Raw genomic sequence first — 12,956 nt, 5'->3', positions numbered from 1 at the left:
TGGATGACAAACAATATTAAACAGGAATTGCATGCGAAAAAGAGGCTATGGAAGAGATATAAGGAGACAGGTGAAGAGATGCATGAGGAATATAAGACACAAGCCAGAAGAGTGACTAGTGTGGTAAGGAAAGCAAAACTAGAATATGAGAGGAGATTGGCCCTAAGATCTAAAGAAAATCCTAGGGAATTTTTTAGCTATGTGGCCAGTAGGAGGAGAAATGACTGTGGAAGAATGATATTGTGGGATAAAAATGGGAATAAAGTGACTGATGCAGAGGACACAGTGGAATTGTTCAATGAACACTTTATTGGAGTATTTCATCCTAGAGGAGTCAGTTTTAATGCTAGAGGGATAGGACTGGTTCGAGGTCTGGAGGTACAGGAGGAGAGTGTGTTTCAGATACTGAGTACTCTGGATGTCAGTAAAGCTGTGGGACTGGATGGTATTTCACCACGAGTTTTGAGAGAATGTGCTAGGGAACTGACAGTGCCTTTAACGTGGCTTTTCAATGAAAGTCTGGCTTTGGCAAAGGTGCCCAGGAAATGGAAGGAAGGTAAGATAGTGCCATTGCATAAGGGTGGTAACAGACTTTAAGTGTCTAATTATAGGCCAGTCTGTGTGTCATCAGTAGTTGTTAAGATCTTGGAGAAAGTAGTGAGGGACCGTATACAGCATTGGTCAGATGAGGGTAATGTTATCTGTGAGAATCGACATGGATTTGTGAAAGGACGCTCTTGTTTTAGCAATATGCTAGCCTTTTATAATAAAGTTACAAGAACATTAGATGAGGGAAAGGCATATACTGCAATTTTCTTAGACTTGGCAAAGGCATTTGACAGGGTGCCACATGATAAGCTGATATTTAAGTTGCAGCACATGGGTCTGGATGTCAGATTGGTCAACTGGATTCAGGATTGGCTGTCTGATAGGTATCAGAGAGTTGTGTATGTTGGAGCAGTTTCCAGGAGGCAGAGGGTTACAAGTGGGGTTCCACAGGGCTCAGTACTAGGACCTATATTGTTTAACCTTTATATCAATGACATAGCCAGTGGATTGCAGGGGGATATTCAGTTGTTTGCGGATGATGCGAAGCTGGGAAGGATTATTAGTAATAGTGCAGATGTGGTAGCCCTGCAAGAGGATTTAAATAAGCTAGATAGATGGGCAAATGAATGGGGGTGTCAGTTTAATGCAGCAAAATGTAAGGTCTTGAGGTTTGGGAAACATCGATGGGATGCTGCATACTCTATGGGAGGAGTTATACTGGAGGAAGTAGGGGAGACAAGAGATCTGGGGTTGATGATTGATAGAAACCTGAAGTTTAGGGGACATATTGCAAAGGTGGTGAAGGTAACACAGAGGATTGCTGCTATTATGAGAAGGACACTGACCTGCAGAGATAAGAGGGTTATCATTCCGTTGTATAAGTCTCTGATCAGACCACACTTGGACAGTTGTTCTCAGATTTGGTCCCAAGGGGATAAATTAACTGTGGAAAGGATACAAAGACGGATGACAAAGATGGTTTCAGGACTGTACAAGGATAGTTATGAGGATCGGCTGAGAGAATGTGGACTGCAGAGTTTGGTGGATAGAAGAAGGAGAGGTGATATGATTGAGACTTTTAAATTGTTGAGAGGTGGTTACAGGGTTGACACTGGGGAGTTCTTTCGCTTGGTTGATCAGCGTGATGACAAGAGGCCATCCCTGGAAGTTACGAAAGGAAACTGTGAGCAAGAGGGTAAGGAGTGGTTTCTTTGCGTGGAGGGTGGTTGAGCCATGGAATGTATTGCCTGATGGAGTGGTGGGAGCGAGAACGGTCAGTGAGTTTAAAGAGTGGTTATGATAGACTTTGTGTTTCTCAGGGGGGGACCTCCCCTCGATGAGTCTTGACAGACTTTATGTCTTAGGAAGGACCTCCCTCGATGAGTCTTTTGACTCCTTGGAGGCCTGAATAATAATAATAATAATAATCCACATCAGATACTCTAGGATTCTTGTACCAGTCCTTCCCACCTATTTCTGTTACACCTATCCCATAATATTTTTGGATTCAGATGCTTTCCCAGATCCTTATCCATCCCATTGCTTGGTTATCTTCTTGCACATCCACCCTTCTCATGCTGTCTCCCCCACTTTTTTTTATCTCACATTGCAATTCTGTCATTCTCCTATCTCACCTCTCCATTCACAGGCACTCCTTTGAACTTCCTATCCTACTTTGTCCTGTTCTTCCACATCATCTCTTACTTCCTCTGATCTTCTGTTTACTTTAGTCATTACTCTCCTTTCTAGCAACATCCTGTGTGTTGATACACACCATAACCATTTAAATGCGGTGCATCAGTGTTATGCAGTTTTGTATGTCCCTTAAAATTCATCCCACACATTCCCATGGTTGCACCTTTTTCTCCTCACACAGCTCTGCTAGCATACTAATCATGATAATTTCTTACCATCTCAGCTGTCATACCAGGTTAACACTGCCTCTCAAGTTAACTTACACCAACATTTAAATGTAGTCCATCACTCCTACAGTTCCATCTGTCCCTCAAATTCATCCCACAATTTTACATATACTCTCTCCTTATATTGCTCTGCTAACATAGTATTCAAGATGTTTACTGACTATCTCAATTCATCATTGTCATACCTGGTGAACATGCTGACCACCTTTCCTGCAACATTCTTTCCCCTTTACTCCTCATATCCAATACTTCAGTCATTCTGTTCATTCTGTCTCCAGGAAATCAAAATGAGTGCACCTTCTCATTCACCATGCCTCTGGTAATTGAATCTCCATCACACGTGGAGTCACCTATAATAATTTAATAACTAAGTAATCCCAAGAGTTTCAACATTATTTCACTGCTTATCATCATTATGGGAGTATCATACAAAAACAAGAAACCACAAAACTCAATATCAAACATTGGATGGATGTTACACATACATTCAAATAAGATTAAGGTTCTGAGTTCCAACTAGCTGGCTTATAAAGCTTGTCAGCTAATAAGTTGATGGTATGAGTCCTTATCATCATCATTTTCTAACTCATGCTTTCAATATCATATCAGATTTTTTTTTCCTGTCAAATCTCAAGACATGAGAACATAAGATTCCAGTAATGATACTATTGGAAACAAAAGTGAATATGCAAGAGTTGATGAGAATGCAGAGTAAAATGAAGCATGGCTAAGATGAAGTTGAATGCCTAAAATATATCATTGACTGATGTGAATTAGAAGTAGTATTAGCCAGGTGTTCAAGAATGATCGTGTGGATTTTTGCAAGGATTCAATCATTATTTGGCAGATTAATATAAGTAATTGATGCTTTGCAAGGAAGTAATGGGCATCAGAACTAGTAGTAGTTCTGAGCACAAATGACTTTAACAGTGAAAAAGAGCAACTTTACTGTGAAAAGTGATTTGATGAAGTTGTTGTAGGAGGTGAAGATAATAGTATTGGTAGTAAAGAAGTTAGCATGTTGCTTGAAGATAATAATAGTGAGTTGAGAAGAGAGCAGAGATGAATGGCAAGATGGCTGAGTTGTATGAGGCAAAAGGGAAGGCTATGAATGAACGGGATGGTTGAAGGTTGATGGATTACATTTGAATATGTCTGGTGTTCAGAATTGGGAGCATTTGATATTTCTTGAGCATGCAGAGAGTCAGTATAAAGTTATTGTGACTAAGGATCAGAGAGAGAGAGAGTGAGTGAATGATTGAGAAGTAGGCTGTGAATTATTTACCTTATGTCTGAAGAAAAATGATGTACCAAGAATATGGAAGAAGGCTACCCTAATTCTGATACATAAAAAAAAAGGTGAGGTAGAAGACCTGACAAGCTGCTGACCCATCAATCTACTATCGGTGGTTTACAAAAGTTTTGGATCATAGGCTTTGTACAACTCTAGACCTAGCACAACCAAAAGAACAGACAGGCTTTCGAAGTGGCTTTAGTACAATGGACCATATTCAAGTTGTACAACAGATTATTGAACATTGTAATGAATATTATTTACCATTAGGTCTTAGTTTTATTGATTATGAAAAAGCCTTTGATTCAGTAAGAACTTGTGCAATACTTAAAGCATTACAAATCCAAAAAGTGGAGGAGCCATACGTCAGGATCATCAAATCAGCGTACACCAATACAACAGCAGCAGGTCATTTCAGTGGAAACATCTCTACTATGGAAATACAGAGAGGAATAAAACAGAGTAACACAATATCTCCAAAATTATTCACAATATGCCTAGAAGAAATATTCAAACTTCTTGATTGGGAAGGGAAAGGTCTGAAAATAAATGGAAGATATTTAAGCCATTTATGCTTTGCAGATGACATAGTTATCTTTGCTTCAACTGTGCATGAATGACTGAGTCATATCCATGAACTCCAAATTGCTAGCAAAACAGCTAGCCTAAAGAAGACCCAAGTTATGCTCAGTAGCTGTATCCAACCAGAAATAATAAAAATCATAAACAATGAAATTAAACAAGTAGATCACTACATAAACTTAGGACAACAGATATAAATGGAGCAAAATATCATGAATGAAATTAAAGATGCACGATGCTTGGGTGGAAAGCATTTTGAAAATTACATGCAATATTCAAAAGCCAACTAACATTATGCATGAAGAGAAAAGTTTTTAACCAATGTATTCTTCCTATATTGACATATGGCTGTGAAACATGGACACTAAGTGCAAAGGAAATTCAAAAATTAAGTACAGCATAATTTAGTATGGATAGAAGTATGCTTGGTATCACAAGACTGGATCACCAAAGAAATACATGGATAAAAAATTAAATCAAAGTCTCTGACATCGCAGGAAGAGTGAAACATCTGAAGTGGCAATGGACTTGGACATATTGCTCAAGGACAAGATCAGCGATGGACAAAAGAAGTACTGGATTGGATTCCACAAGAGAAAACATGACCATGAGACATAAATCACAATGGATTGATGATATAATCAGATTTGCATGGCTCTCCTTTCCCATTTGACATGGGAAAGGAGAGCCATGCAGGAGTAATCTTGGAGTCATTTTGGAGTAATCTTGAAAAGGCCTTCATCCAGCAGTGAATTGACAATGACTGAAGATGATGATATTTGTCTATAACAGTAACTTATGAAGATAAAGTCTGTTAAATGAAGGTGAGTCAATTTACTCTATTATGTGTCCAACTGGTAAATGTTCGATGGTTCATGAGTCTCATCTTCAAAAAGAAGTTTACTTATGTATTGCAAAAACTGTTTTCTTGGCCTTCCTCTGCATCCATTAGTTTGACTATAAAGAGCAAGAGCACTGAACATAGATGAGAGTGGATGTCTAAGTTGGTGTTCCAACCACCTCACCTGACTTTTCTGAATTGTTTATATTAGGGGTGTTTGCTGGCTTTCTTCAAGAATAACTGTATTAAGAATGTGATCTTGCCATGTGTATCATAGTATTGATTGATTGAAGGCATGTTGTCCCAAAGTTATTGATGATATTAATGGCTTGTTGAGTAGTAATGTTCCATATCTGGGGACCATATGTAAATATAGTTTGATTGATGGTTTTGTAAGACAAATATTGGTGTTTATGGTGATGAGATTGGATTTCCAGATATTAGTTAGGTGTTTATGGAAATAAAGAGTTTTGTGTTTTTTTTTTCACTATGTCAGTTAGAGTATCGATGTAGGAACCAAGGTGCTGAAATTCTTTTACAGCTTCAAGAGTGTGGTCATTTAGCCTAATCTTTCCTTCTATTCTGTTCTTTAGGACTTTAGTTTTAGTGCTGTTTACTACCAACTCAATCAGTGCTGCATTAGAACATCATCTACAAGACTGCTTATGTGGGTTTCTGCCAAATGTTCAAGAGTTATTCTGTACTCATTTCTTGTGAGTCTGAATACACAATCAAGGATATGTGTGAAATTGAAATTGAAAATCTTACTTTAAATAATACAGATATATTAGTCAGCTTTGACATCATCTCTTTGTTTACAAATATTCCCCTAATTGACACCTTAACACTTTTAAAAAATGTTTTACCTTCTGATATCTTAGAGCTCTTTTTTCTTTGCCATCAACTGTGGTTATTTCTCTTGGAAGAACAAAATCTACAGACAGATAGAGGGAACTGCCATGGGTTCCTCTCCCCCTCTCACCCCTCTTGCCAATTATTACATGGAAAATTTTGAAAAACGAGCCATTGACTCTTCCCCTCTAAAACCTTCTATCTGGCTAGGATGTGTAGATGATGTGTTCTCTATTTGGCCTCATGGTCCAGACACATTAGATTCCTTCCTCAGTCACCTCAATAGTCTACATCCAAGAATCCAGTTTATGATGGAAAAGGAAAATAACAATAGTTTACCCTTCCTAGACACCTTAGTAACATGCCTTCCTAATGGTAACCTTTCTTTCTCTGTATATAGAAAACCTACTCATACAGGTAGATACATTCACAAACTCTCCCACCACCACCCCTCCCAGCAATATGGCATTATTAAAACTCTGACCAATAGGGCCCACAAGCTTTGTTCCAGTAAAACTGCCCTGGCAACCGAACTCAAACACATACACACCTTCCTTTCCAATGGCTATAATGACTACAAAATAAAAAAAAATAATCAAGTCCTTCTTCATTCCCCGACCATCTCTTCAGAAGGACTTCAGAAATGCCATCACTATTCCTTACATCCGTGGTACTTCAGAAAAAATAGCCAGATCATTAAAAAAGTACAACCTCCATACAGCTTTTAAGCCCCACCATAAACTTGCTACCCTTATCCGCTCCACTAAAGACCAGCTCCCTCCTCTTTCAGTGCCTGGTGTATATAGAGTACCTTGTTCCTGTAAACTTGCCTACTTGGAACAAACAGGCAGGTCAGCATCCATCCGGTTAGAAGAACACAGTTCTTACATCTGCAAACACGATTATGGTCAGTCTGGCCTTGCAGACCATGTTTTGGATACATCCCACAGAATCTCCTGGGAAAAAAAACTACCATGCTCCACCATAGTAAATTCAAAAAAGAAAGACTATTCTTTGAATCTACATCTGCACTCAGGAATCAACCTAATTTAAACAAATGCGGTTCCATTAAACTTCCCAAAATTTGGGAAACTTTAATTATCAGAGATCCAGCTTTACATCCCAGGCCTCCTGCAAATGCCCATAGAGGGCACACCACCTAGATAGGACTTTAGTTTCACTTTGTATTGTATTTGTGTGTGTGTGTGTTGTTACAAAAAGTTTTTGTAATCCCCGAAGATGTCTCTGTGACAGAGACAAAATATTAGAAGTATTAAAATTAGTTTTAATCTTTTCTCAGTACTGTTAATATTCCATTAAACCTCTAACATGAACAATCAAGGATAATAATATTATTATTATTATCCCTCGATGAGTCTTTGGACTCATCGAGGGAGGGCACCTACTCTACAACTCTCTGCCTCCACCATTCAATTCACCAACTACACTGAACCACAACTACACCAACACCATCTACTGCTCACCATGACCACTAGTATTTTCACAGACAATCACAAACATGCATGACCACAGCAAGATTTAAACTCTTATAATAAAAAGATATGGTGTCAAAGAGCCTTCCTGAAAAACTCCAGCGTAAATGGGAAATCTCTCTCCATTAAACATTACACTTGCATGGTTCTGCTATTGCTGTGATTATTTTTATTGATATGTCATAATAAGAACTGAGAATTTTGAACATCCTTTGTCTACTGATTGAATCAAAGACTTTTAAGAAATGTATGTGGCCTAAGATTAAAGGATGGCTTTTATCTTTTATTCTTTCTAACAACCTTCGAAGGCAGTAGAATGTGTTCAGCAGTACTTCTGTTTTTCAAGAAACCTGCTTGATTTTTGAGCACAAGCAGTGTTACATATAGTTCAGTTTGGTTTAGAAGTATTCTGTTGTAGATTTTTAAGTGTGGTTGGAAGTAGTGTACTTCTGCTGTGAATTATCTAGCTTACCTTTTTTGGGTATTGGTATTATTAGTCTTCTGTCCATTGTGATGGAATGTTGGATGTAGCTAGAGCTACATTTTCCGCCTGCCTGGTTAGCTGAATAGTTAGCATATCTGCTCTCCAGCCAAAAGGCTGCGGGTTTGAATCCCACCGTGGGCATGGACATTTGTGATTGTCTGTGAAAATACTAGTAGTAGTGGGCAGCAGTAGATGGCATTGGGTAAATTATGAAAGTAGTTGCGGTTGGTGGCGTGGTGGAGATGGAGAGTTGTAAAGTAGATGCCCTGCCTCAATGAGTCCTTGGACTCCCTGGAGGTGTTACGTAATAGTAATATTTCAGAAATATTTAATTCTGCTTTTCTACCATTCAGTCCAGATGATTTCTCATCCTTTTAAGTTTTTAGTGCACTTTCAAATTCTTATAAAATTGTTACATGTAATGGGAAATCCTTTTTTGGATTATTATTTCTGGCAAAACACTTCAATGAAGTTCACTGATGAACTATTCAACAGAATTTCAAGCATTTCACACTTTCATTTTTCCCTTTGGGTATGTTGTTGTGTTTACCATTTATTCTTAGTCTTTTGGGTTCCTTCCTATTGTGTATAAGGAATTAGCTACCTGGTACATTTCTCTGGTTTTGTGCATATTTTGATATAGCTCTAATTTTTGCCAGATAATCTGTATCTGTTTGTCCTTGTCATTTCAAAAGGCCAAATATACCTTTTCATTAGCTCATTAAACTGAGTATGTGGTGCATTCTTTAATTCCTATATTGCTATTTAACATCATTGTATTCTTCTTTCTATCAGTTCTTTGGTAGTTTGTTTAACCATCTCTGTTGAGAAGTGATGACCAAAGTTTTTGCTGCTACTTCATGGATAGATTGTGTCTTTTGGATGTGTATAATGCTATGCATTATGAAAAGGGTCACTGCCCAGGGCCGGCGGAAGCGGGCATGCAGGCAGCACGCCTCCGGGGCACAGTTCATAAGTTCATATTTAAGTAACAAAAATTTTTATAATAAAAACAAGAAATTCTTAGAATGATCAATATTAAAATAAATAAGGCCGGATACATCGAATAAAAATTTTAAAAAATTGTATATTGCCAACGCTTTGATCAACCGGTTGTTTACAATTTTGCAGCGAGAGCAGGCTAAATACTTGCCTGCAGAATGTTGTGTCTACTGCAGTCTATCTAAAGTGAAACGGTGAATGGTTTTTATGCACAGACACGAATTTTCGTACAAAACATTTGTTGCTAGTTAACCAGTCATATGGTACGCATCTCAGTAGGCTACTGACAGTAGCACAGTGCAGACTATTATTTGGTCTCTGTGTCGTGTTGTGTAATAATTTCTTGTGGGTATAAAGTAGAAATGGAATCAAAAATTAAAAAAAAGTTATCCAGTGCACAAAACATAAGCGTCATGCTTCGAAAGCAGCACATATTAAGAAACAAACTGGCGCTCTTAATAAATTTGTTAAAATATTAAAATATTCTGATGCAGATTATAACCAACTCGATACATCAGAAATCAGAGTTGAAGCAACGTGCACATCATCCAGTTTTCATGAAAGCACTATTGCAACTATTGAACAAGATAACAAGACGCATGATTTAAGCGAAAAACAGTTAGGAGAAGATTTAGTTGCAGTTGATCACAAAACTAACACATTGTTAGTCTCTGTAAATTTAGAAGATCCAGGTGAATGGGGAAAAATTGGTGAAAAATTACCAGTTGTTTTATTGTTTTAATTGAAATGGTGCCTTATCAAAAGAAAAATATAATATATCCGAGAGATACATATGGTCGTAAATTTGGCGACACGCATTATAATAGAAAAATGGAAAACGGGGAGCTCGTGCCAAGAACATGACTCATTTATTCCGAAACTTTAAATTCTGTTTTTTGGTTTTGTTGCATACTTTTTGAACCTACTGAATCAAGTAGTCTTGTAGAAGGTTATAACGATTGGAGAAATGTAAGTACAACTTTGCATAGCCATGAGACTAGAAACTCACATGATAAATTTCTTAAAACGGAAGGAACTTGATAAAAATTAAAAAAAAACAAAACTACTATTGATTGCCAGACTCAAAGCATGTATGAAATGGAAAAGAAACATTGGATGAGTGTTTTAGAACACTTGATTGAAATTATAAAATTCCTTGGTAGCCAAAATTTATCTTTTCACGGATCATCTGATAAATTATATGAAAGGAATAACAGCAATCTTTTAAAATTAGTCGAACTGTTTGTGAAGTTTGATCCCGTTATGGAAAATCATGTTGAAAGGTCCCTACTATGAAACAATGGAGTACACTATTTGAGTAAAGACAGTCAAAATGAAATATTGGAAACTTTAAGTAACGCAATCAGGGATGCAATTTTATTATCAATTCGAAAATCTAAATATTATTCCATAATTTTAGACTGCACACCTGATGCAAGTAAAACAGAACAAATGACCATTATTATTCACTTTGTTTCCTGTGACAATGGAATTGTCAAGATCAGGGAAAACTCTTTAGGTTTTGCAGATGTATCAGATTCCACAGGATGTGGTTTATGTGCAACAATAATGGAACAACTGAAAAAATGAAACATTCCCATTGAAGGCTGATTGGGTTTAATTTTATATGAAAGGGAAAAAATATGGGCTCCAAAATTTGCTTTTGAACAAAAATCCCTGAGCTTTTTACATGCCATGTGCTGCTCATATTCTAAATTTAATCATTAACGATGCAGATACAATTAGTTATTCAAAAAATATACAATTTCTTTTCATTCTCTTACAAATGTTGGGCAATCCTTTTAAAGTTCGTAAAAAATTTAACATTGAAATAGCCATCAGAAACGCGATCGGAAAATAAAATTAATGCAATCCACCCTCTACGATATTAGTTAGGAGAAATTTACAATGTACTTTTTGAAATTTTAAATAATGAAAATTTTAATAAAGAAACAGCATGAAGCACAAACATTATGTGCTGAAATAAAGGACTACAAATTTATTTGCTCTCTTATAACTTGGCATGATTTAATAGAATAAACCCTGTGAGTAAAATGTTTCAAGACAAAAATATGGACATTACACTTGCTTTAGAATGTATCGAAAACTTAAAAATATTCTTATAAGAGTATCGATCAGATACCAATTTTAAAGAAGTTCTAAAAACGGCAAAAGAACTGAGTGAAGAGGTGGATGGAGAACAAGAATTTAAAACTGGTACGGAAGTTCAACGATGAAAGAAGACACAACAATTTGATTACGAGCATCATGATGAAACGCCACAATTGCCAGAAGATAAATTTAGAGGGAATGTGTTTTATACACTTCTAGATGTTGCAATGTGTTAGTTAATAGAACGTTTTGAACAACTAAAAACATATTATGATAATTTCAATTTCTTGTATAGATTACTACAAATTAATAATGATGATTTACTAAAAAATTGTGACAATTTAGAGATTCTCTTGAAGGACGGCGACAATAAAGATGTAATTGCAATCGAACTATATGAGGAGTTATGTACTTTCCGGGATATTTTTTGGAAAGATAATTTAAATATTCAAAACCCTTTTGATATTCTTAATTTTATTGTGTCCAATAATTTATCTTTCCCTAACTTTTCAATTGCTTTAAGAATACTATTAACCTTACCTGTTAGTGTAGTGAGCGGTAACGTTTCCTTTTCCAAGTTGAAATTGATTAAAACCTACTTAAGAACATGTATGTCACAAAAAAGCTTGTTAGTTTGGCATTAATAGCTATTGAAAATGCTATATGTGCAGAATTAGATGTTAAGACCATTATTTCTAATTTTGTGAATATGAAATCAAAAATCATAAAATTTTAATAAAAAAAATTTCAAGTATATTTATGCAATTTAATTTATTTTCTGTTATTCTGTAAACACGTTATTTTTTGAATACTTATATTAAATGTTCTAATTATTTCTGAATTCTTTTCTTATTTTCTCATCTATCTTGAGTTTCTTTTATTTTCCTAAAAGATAGTTCCACTTATAAAAATTATTACAAAAATTTTACAAGTTACTAAGAATTTAGTAACTTATAAAATGCAAGAATTTTTTAAACTTTAGGTCAAATAATTAACTTTAATTAAAATTCATTTTAATTTTGTTAGCAATTCGGGTCGGTGAGAAGGCTATAATCCCTGTATCATTATATTCAACGATTAAAGTGAAGTGGCTTTATCAAAATTTGCTTTAACTTTTGAGAATTTTTTGAATATTCGGGTTTTTAATGATTATCCTGCCTAGTCAACACCCCCGGTTCGTTACATTTAGCAAACCAACGTGTGGCTGTTCTGTCAAAATTTATTTAAGAAATTTCAAATAATTTAAATTTTTATTATCGTAAAAGAACCACACATGCCCGGATCATTACAGGGGCACTTAAACAAAAATTGCATGTGGGCGGCAAAGACCCTAGCGCTGGTTCTGCCACTACCCACACCAGTTTCAATGTTTATTGATCGTTATTTTATGAACATGTCTTGGATACCTTGCACAGAATGAAATTGAAGAAAACTACTTTGCGTGAAATACAAATAATATAAATGTGAAAGATGTTTATTTAGAATCAGTAGTTGATTTAAAAAACCAACCTAATCCTAATAAATACAGTCAAATTAAACTTCCCAAGATTTGGAAACCTTTAATTCTTAGGCTTCCCACCTAACAACCAAGGCTAGCCAACAGCACCCATAGAGGATAACCTCCCCCATAGGAATTTTGGCTTTCAATCTAATCTTTTCCACTTATTGTTGTATCCAATTTATTTTGTGTTTTTGCAATTTTAATATTGTTTCCATGATGATGTTTCAGTGACTGAGACGAAATATAGGACTGATTAAACATGTTTTCGATTATTTATTTGTACTGTTTTTATGCCATTAAATTATGATTAAATATGTGTTTGAT

The 12,956-nt window shown here is 35.9% G+C and overlaps 1 protein-coding gene across 3 annotated transcripts in view; it reads left to right on the top strand.

Annotated features, from left to right (window-relative positions):
* LOC150101414 (uncharacterized) overlaps positions 1-12,956 on the top strand; it is a 510,839-nt gene that overhangs the window by 306,827 nt on the left and 191,056 nt on the right. The gene's annotated exons all lie outside the window — the stretch shown is intronic.

Source organism: Typopeltis vanoorti, chromosome 11 (assembly GCF_054136105.1).
Source record: "Typopeltis vanoorti isolate ZY-2024b chromosome 11, IOZ_Tvanoo_1.0, whole genome shotgun sequence".
NCBI lineage: Eukaryota > Metazoa > Arthropoda > Arachnida > Uropygi > Thelyphonidae > Typopeltis > Typopeltis vanoorti.
This window is presented reverse-complemented; position numbering and strand designations above follow the sequence as displayed.